The sequence below is a fragment of the Drosophila bipectinata genome, unplaced genomic scaffold (assembly GCF_030179905.1).
Source record: "Drosophila bipectinata strain 14024-0381.07 unplaced genomic scaffold, DbipHiC1v2 scaffold_223, whole genome shotgun sequence".
Taxonomy (NCBI): domain Eukaryota; kingdom Metazoa; phylum Arthropoda; class Insecta; order Diptera; family Drosophilidae; genus Drosophila; species Drosophila bipectinata.
In genome coordinates, this window is record NW_027222869.1 from 6,480 (window position 1) to 15,000 (window position 8,521).

The 8,521-nt window shown below is 33.0% G+C and overlaps 1 non-coding gene across 1 annotated transcript in view; it reads right to left on the minus strand.

The window, feature by feature from the left end:
* Positions 1-5,306: 5,306 nt before the first annotated feature.
* The window catches only part of LOC138927356 (large subunit ribosomal RNA), a 3,951-nt gene continuing 736 nt past the window's right edge, over positions 5,307-8,521 (minus strand). The window contains exon 1 of the ribosomal RNA XR_011443872.1: positions 5,307-8,521. This exon is cut by the window's right edge and continues 736 nt beyond it. This is a non-coding gene — a ribosomal RNA (large subunit ribosomal RNA).

Here is an 8,521-nt window from a genome sequence, read left to right on the forward strand (position 1 = left end):
TTATATGGTAGGCTATCCTCATCACCTACCATATATTTCATATACATATAAATATTTTCATATCCATATATATTTTTTTATATTCATATATTTTCATATATGTTATATGCATATGTATTCATAACCATATGCTCATATATTAATACTGGCGGTCTTCTGTTTAATATAATATTATTTTAATATTATATTGGCAGGCTGAACACCACCTACCCTATATACCTTTTTGAACACGGTTTCGTCAATCCGGTCATTTATTGTATGGGAAGTATGACTTTCCCACACATATTTGGATATCCATACGATTGCATATCCATATGAAATATTTTTAATATTTTTAATATATTTTTAATATTTCCATATTTAATATAATATAATTAAATTATTATATTATATATTATATGGTAGGCTAACATCATCACCTACCATATATTCCATATACATATAAATATTTTCATATTCATATATATTTTTTTTTATATATTCATATATTTTCATATATGTTATATGCATATGTATTCATAACCATATGCTTATATATTAATACTGGCGATCTTCTGTTTAATATAATATTATTTTAATATTATATTGGCAGGCTGAACACCACCTACCCTATATACCTTTTTGAACACGGTTTCGTCAATCCGGTCATTTATTGTATTGGAAGTATGACTTTCCCACACATATTTGGATCTCCATACTATTGCATATCCATATGAAAATATTTTTAATATTTTTAATATATTTTTAATATTTCCATATTTAATATAATATAATTAAATTATTATATTATATTTATATGGTAGGCTAATCATCACCTACCATATATTCCATATACATATAAATATTTTCATATTCATATATATTTTTTTTTTATATATTCATATATTTTCATATATGTTATATGCATATGTATTCATAACCATATGCTTATATATTAATACTGGCGATCTTCTGTTTAATATAATATTATTTTAATATTATATTGGCAGGCTGAACACCACCTACCCTATATACCTTTTTGAACACGGTTTCGTCAATCCGGGCCTTTATTGTATGGGAAGTTTGACTTGTCCACACATATTTGGATATCCATACGATTGCATATCCATATGAAAATATTTTTAATATTTTTAATATATTTTTAATATTTCCATATTTAATATAATATAATTAAATTATTATATTATATATTATATGGTAGGCTATCACCATCACCTACCATATATTTCATATACATATAAATATTTTCATATCCATATATATTTTTTTATATTCATATATTTTCATATATGTTATATGCATATGTATTCATAACCATATGCTTATATATTAATACTGGCGGTCTTCTGTTTAATATAATATTATTTTAATATTATATTGGTAGGCCGAACACCACCTACCCTATATACCTTTTTGAACACGGTTTCGTCAATCCGGTCATTTATTGTATGGGAAGTATGACTTTCCCACACATATTTGGATATCCATACGATTGCATATCCATATGAAAATATTTTTAATATTTTTAATATATTTTTAATATTTCCATATTTAATATAATATAATTAAATTATTATATTATATATTATATGGTAGGCTATCACCATCACCTACCATATATTTCATATACATATAAATATTTTCATATCCATATATATTTTTTATATTCATATATTTTCATATATGTTATATGCATATGTATTCATAACCATATGCTCATATATTAATACTGGCGGTCTTCTGTTTAATATAATATTATTTTAATATTATATTGGTAGGCCGAACACCACCTACCCTATATACCTTTTTGAACACGGTTTCGTCAATCCGGTCATTTATTGTATGGGAAGTATGACTTTCCCACACATATTTGGATATCCATACGATTGCATATCCATATGAAAATATTTTTAATATTTTTAATATATTTTTAATATTTCCATATTTAATATAATATAATTAAATTATTATATTATATATTATATGGTAGGCTATCCTCATCACCTACCATATATTTCATATACATATAAATATTTTCATATCCATATATATTTTTTTATATTCATATATTTTCATATATGTTATATGCATATGTATTCATAACCATATGCTCATATATTAATACTGGCGGTCTTCTGTTTAATATAATATTATTTTAATATTATATTGGCAGGCTGAACACCACCTACCCTATATACCTTTTTGAACACGGTTTCGTCAATCCGGTCATTTATTGTATGGGAAGTATCACTTTCCATCACATATTTGGATATCCATACGATTGCATATCCATATGAAAATATTTTTAATATTTTTAATATATTTTTAATATTTCCATATTTAATATAATATAATTAAATTATTATATTATATATTATATGGTAGGCTAACATCATCACCTACCATATATTCCATATACATATAAATATTTTCATATTCATATATATTTTTTTTTATATATTCATATATTTTCATATATGTTATATGCATATGTATTCATAACCATATGCTTATATATTAATACTGGCGATCTTCTGTTTAATATAATATTATTTTAATATTATATTGGTAGGCCGAACACCACCTACCCTATATACCTTTTTGAACACGGTTTCGTCAATCCGGTCATTTATCGTATAGGAAGTACGACTTTCCCACACATATTTGGATATCCATACGATTGCATATCCATATGAAAATATTTTTAATATTTTTAATATTCGTGAGTTTTTAAATAGGGACAGAAGGAATCTCTTGAATTGAATCATGCGCGTCACTAATAAGATGACGAGGCATTTGGCTACCTATGCGAAAGTAATTCAACTCCCGCCGTCTTAAGGTTTAAGACTTATAACAATATATGTTTAATATTTTTAATATCCGTGAGGTTTTAAATAGGGACAGAAGGAATCTCTTGAATTGAATCATGCGCGTCACTAATAAGATGACGAGGCATTTGGCTACCTATGCGAAAGTAATTCAACTCCCGCCGTCTTAAGGTTTAAGACTTATAACAATATATGTTTAATATTTTTAATATCCGTGAGGTTTTAAATAGGGACAGAAGGAATCTCTTGAATTGAATCATGCGCGTCACTAATAAGATGACGAGGCATTTGGCTACCTATGCGAAAGTAATTCAACTCCCGCCGTCTTAAGGTTTAAGACTTATAACAATATATGTTTAATATTTTTAATATCCGTGAGGTTTTAAATAGGGACAGAAGGAATCTCTTGAATTGAATCATGCGCGTCACTAATAAGATGACGAGGCATTTGGCTACCTATGCGAAAGTAATTCAACTCCCGCCGTCTTAAGGTTTAAGACTTATAACAATATATGTTTAATATTTTTAATATCCGTGAGGTTTTAAATAGGGACAGAAGGAATCTCTTGAATTGAATCATGCGCGTCACTAATAAGATGACAAGGCATTTGGCTACCTATGCGAAAGTAATTCAACTCCCGCCGTCTTAAGGTTTAAGACTTATAACAATATATGTTTAATATTTTTAATATCCGTGAGTTTTAAATAGGGACAGAAGGAATCTCTTGAATTGAATCATGCGCGTCACTAATAAGATGACGAGGCATTTGGCTACCTATGCGAAAGTAATTCAACTCCCGCCGTCTTAAGGTTTAAGACTTATAACAATATATGTTTAATATTTTTAATATCCGTGAGGTTTTAAATAGGGACAGAAGGAATCTCTTGAATTGAATCATGCGCGTCACTAATAAGATGACGAGGCATTTGGCTACCTATGCGAAAGTAATTCAACTCCCGCCGTCTTAAGGTTTAAGACTTATAACAATATATGTTTAATATTTTTAATATCCGTGAGGTTTTAAATAGGGACAGAAGGAATCTCTTGAATTGAATCATGCGCGTCACTAATAAGATGACAAGGCATTTGGCTACCTATGCGAAAGTAATTCAACTCCCGCCGTCTTAAAGTTTAAGACTTATAACAATATAAATGAAAAATATTATTTTCATTTTTCACGTCACTAATAAGATGACGAGGCATTTGGCTACCTAAACGAAAGTAATTCATCTTCCGCCGTTATAAGGTTTAAGACTTATAACAATATAAATGAAAAATATTATTTTCATTTTTCACGTCACTAATAAGATGACGAGGCATTTGGCTACCTATGCGAAAGTAATTCAACTCCCGCCGTCTTAAAGTTTAAGACTTATAACAATATAAATGAAAAATATTATTTTCATTTTTCACGTCACTATTAAGATGACGAGGCATTTGGCTACCTAAACGAAAGTAATTCATCTTCCGCCGTTATAAGGTTTAAGACTTATAACAATATAAATGAAAAATATTATTTTCATTTTTCACGTCACTAATAAGATGACGAGGCATTTGGCTACCTATGCGAAAGTAATTCAACTCCCGCCGTCTTAAAGTTTAAGACTTATAACAATATAAATGAAAAATATTATTTTCATTTTTCACGTCACTAATAAGATGACGAGGCATTTGGCTACCTATGCGAAAGTAATTCAACTCCCGCCGTCTTAAGGTTTAAGACTTATAACAATATATGTTTAATATTTTTAATATCCGTGAGGTTTTAAATAGGGACAGAAGGAATCTCTTGAATTGAATCATGCGCGTCACTAATAAGATGACGAGGCATTTGGCTACCTATGCGAAAGTAATTCAACTCCCGCCGTCTTAAGGTTTAAGACTTATAACAATATATGTTTAATATTTTTAATATCCGTGAGGTTTTAAATAGGGACAGAAGGAATCTCTTGAATTGAATCATGCGCGTCACTAATAAGATGACGAGGCATTTGGCTACCTATGCGAAAGTAATTCAACTCCCGCCGTCTTAAAGTTTAAGACTTATAACAATATAATGAAAAATATTATTTTCATTTTTCACGTCACTAATAAGATGACGAGGCATTTGGCTACCTAAAAGAAAGTAATTCATCTTCCGCCGTTATAAGGTTTAAGACTTATAACAATATAAATGAAAAATATTATTTTCATTTTTCACGTCACTAATAAGATGACGAGGCATTTGGCTACCTAAACGAAAGTAATTCAACTCCCGCCGTCTTAAGGTTTAAGACTTATAACAATATAAATGAAAAATATTATTTTCATTTTTCACGTCACTAATAAGATGACGAAACAGTTAGTAGGCCACAATTAGTAGGGAAACGTGGACAACCCGTGATAAATCCTTATATGCTTTCTTAGATATAGCATATAAAGATTTTTTATACTAAATATACATATTTACACATGCATATTTACATTTTTTTTATATTTCGAATCATCAAGCAAAGGATAAGCTTCAGTGGATCGCAGTATGGCAGCTGCTCAACCACTTACAACACCTTGCCCGTTACAAAAGTCGTTTACAATTGATTCTAGGCTTTGTCATTGTATTAAATAATGTTTTCATATGTAACTAGCATGGCATCAGGTGATCAAAGATCCTCCCAATTTACTATGTTACAAATTACATTGGCATCACATCCATTGTCGTTTAAAATATAAATAATAAACTTTAAATGGTTTAGAAGCCATACAATGCAAATTGCCCCTTATTTATCATTGCAGTCCAGCACGGATACGACCTTAGAGGCGTTCAGGCATAATCCAACGGACGTAGCGTCATACCACTGTTCGCTCGAACAAGTATTGTGCCATTGGTCCGTACCTGCGGTTCCTCTCGTACTACGCAGGAATGCTGTCGCAACAACGTTTTGTCATTAGTAGGGTAAAAACTAACCTGTCTCACGACGGTCTAAACCCAGCTCACGTTCCCTTGCATGGGTGAACAATCCAACGCTTGGTGAATTTTGCTTCACAATGATAGGAAGAGCCGACATCGAAGGATCAAAAAGCGACGTCGCTATGAACGCTTGGCCGCCACAAGCCAGTTATCCCTATGGTAACTTTTCTGACACCTCTTGTTGAAACGTCTTTAAACTAAAAGGATCGATAGGCCGAGCTTTTGCTGTCCCTGTGTGTACTGAACACCGAGATCAAGTCAGCATTTGCCCTTTTGCTCTATGTGTGGTTTCTGTCCGCACTGAGCTGGCCTTGGGACACCTCCGTTATTATTTGAGAGATGTACCGCCCCAGTCAAACTCCCTACCTGGCAATGTCCTTGAATTGGATCATACCTGAGTAATTGGAGTTATACCAAATTTTCAAATCGATAATACATGAATGCATCTCTCATTAAAGAATTTGTTTGCGATTATATAACAAACTCGTGATACTTTGATCAAGAAGCTTGCATCAAAACCCAATACCATAAGATATAATAAATATATCCGTATAATGGCTAGGAAATGATACACGTTCCATTTAATCAAGTAAGTAAGGAAACAATAAGAGTAGTGGTATTTCATTGTCGATACCAAACCGAAGTCTAATATCTCCCACTTATTCTACACCTCTTATGTCTCCTTACACTGCCAGATTAGAGTCAAGCTCAAAAGGGTCTTCTTTCCCCGCTAATTATTCCAAGCCCGTTCCCTTGGCTGTGGTTTCGCTAGATAGTAGATAGGGACAGAAGGAATCTCGTTAATCCATTCATGCGCGTCACTAATTAGATGACGAGGCATTTGGCTACCTTAAGAGAGTCATAGTTACTCCCGCCGTTGACCCGCGCTTACTTGAATTTCTTCACTTTGACATTCAGAGCACTGGGCAGAAATCACATTGTGTCAACACCCGCTAGGGCCATCACAATGCTTTGTTTTAATTAGACAGTCGGATTCCCCAAGTCCGTGCCAGTTCTGAATTGATTGTTAATTGATAATCGTTATAATTAATAAGAACTAATTGGTTTGACCCAACTAGTATTCTTAAAAATTTTAGCAAGAAAGTTCCACAATTGGATACGTAACTAAACTATCCGGGGAACAAGTTACAACCATAAATGATTATAACTCTATTTACCCAGAACGAGCACATAAACCATATTATTGTTTCCCAATCAAGCCCGACTATCTCAATCTTCAGAGCCAATCCTTATCCCGAAGTTACGGATCTAATTTGCCGACTTCCCTTACCTACATTATTCTATCGACTAGAGACTCTTCACCTTGGAGACCAGCTGCGGATATTGGTACGGCCTGTTGAGAAGTTTGCGTATCCCCACCATAAATTTTCAAGGTCCGAGGAGAAAATATCGACACAACAGTATATGTCATGCTCTTCTAGCCCATCTACCATATCTCTCTGCGAAAGACTTCCATGGTAGTACGACTATAAAACAGAAAAGAAAACTCTTCCGATATCTCTCGACGGCTTCTTTATGGTCGTTCCTGTTGCCAGGATGAGCACGAGGCCCATATTTAATAACAAACGGATACTCAACAGGTTACGGAATTGGAACCGTATTCCCTTTCGTTCAAAATTATTCAAGTATATAATTTTCACAATAATTGTAATATTTATTTTTACTTGAAAATTTTCGGCTTTCGCCTTGAACTTAGGACCGACTAACTCGTGATCAACCACTGTTCACACGAAACCCTTCTCCACTTCAGTCCTCCAAGGTCTCATTCGATTATTTGCTACTACCACCAAGATCTGTACCAATAGCAGCTCCATGCAGGCTTACGCCAAACACTTCTACGCATACCATTGTACCTTCCTACTCACTAAAGTTTCAAAATTTATATTACAAGTAATATAAATCATCTACTTTAGCGGTAATGTATAGGTATACAACTTAAGCGCCATCCATTTTAAGGGCTAGTTGCTTCGGCAGGTGAGTTGTTACACACTCCTTAGCGGATTTCGACTTCCATGATCACCGTCCTGCTGTTTTAAGCAACCAACGCCTTTCATGGTTTCTGCATGAGTTGTTAATTTGGGCACCGTAACATTACGTTTGGTTCATCCCACAGCGCCAGTTCTGCTTACCAAAAGTGGCCCACTGGGCACATTATATCATAACCTTAAACTTCATATCAAGAAAGTTAAGGTTCTTACCCATTTAAAGTTTGAGAATAGGTTAAGATCGTTTCGACCCTAAGGCCTCTAATCATTCGCTTTACCAGATAAGATTATTTTATATAACATTAAAATGCACCAGCTATCCTGAGGGAAACTTCGGAAGGAACCAGCTACTAGATGGTTCGATTGGTCTTTCGCCCCTATACTCAATTCTGACAATCGATTTGCACGTCAGAACTGTTTCGGTCTTCCATCAGGGTTTCCCCTGACTTCAACCTGATCAAGTATAGTTCACCATCTTTCGGGTCACAGCATATCTGCTCAAGGTACGTTCCAGTTAGAGGCATAAATAATATAAATATTATTATACATAACTATATAGAACGCCCCGGGATTGTGTTAATTAACTATAAAATAGTTAAAAAACTAATCCCATTAATAGTCAAGTTAATTACGCTATTAGGTTTATATCCCAATAACTTGCACATATGTTAGACTCCTTGGTCCGTGTTTCAAGACGGGTCCCGAAGGTATCCTGAATCTTTCGCATTGTTAATCATAC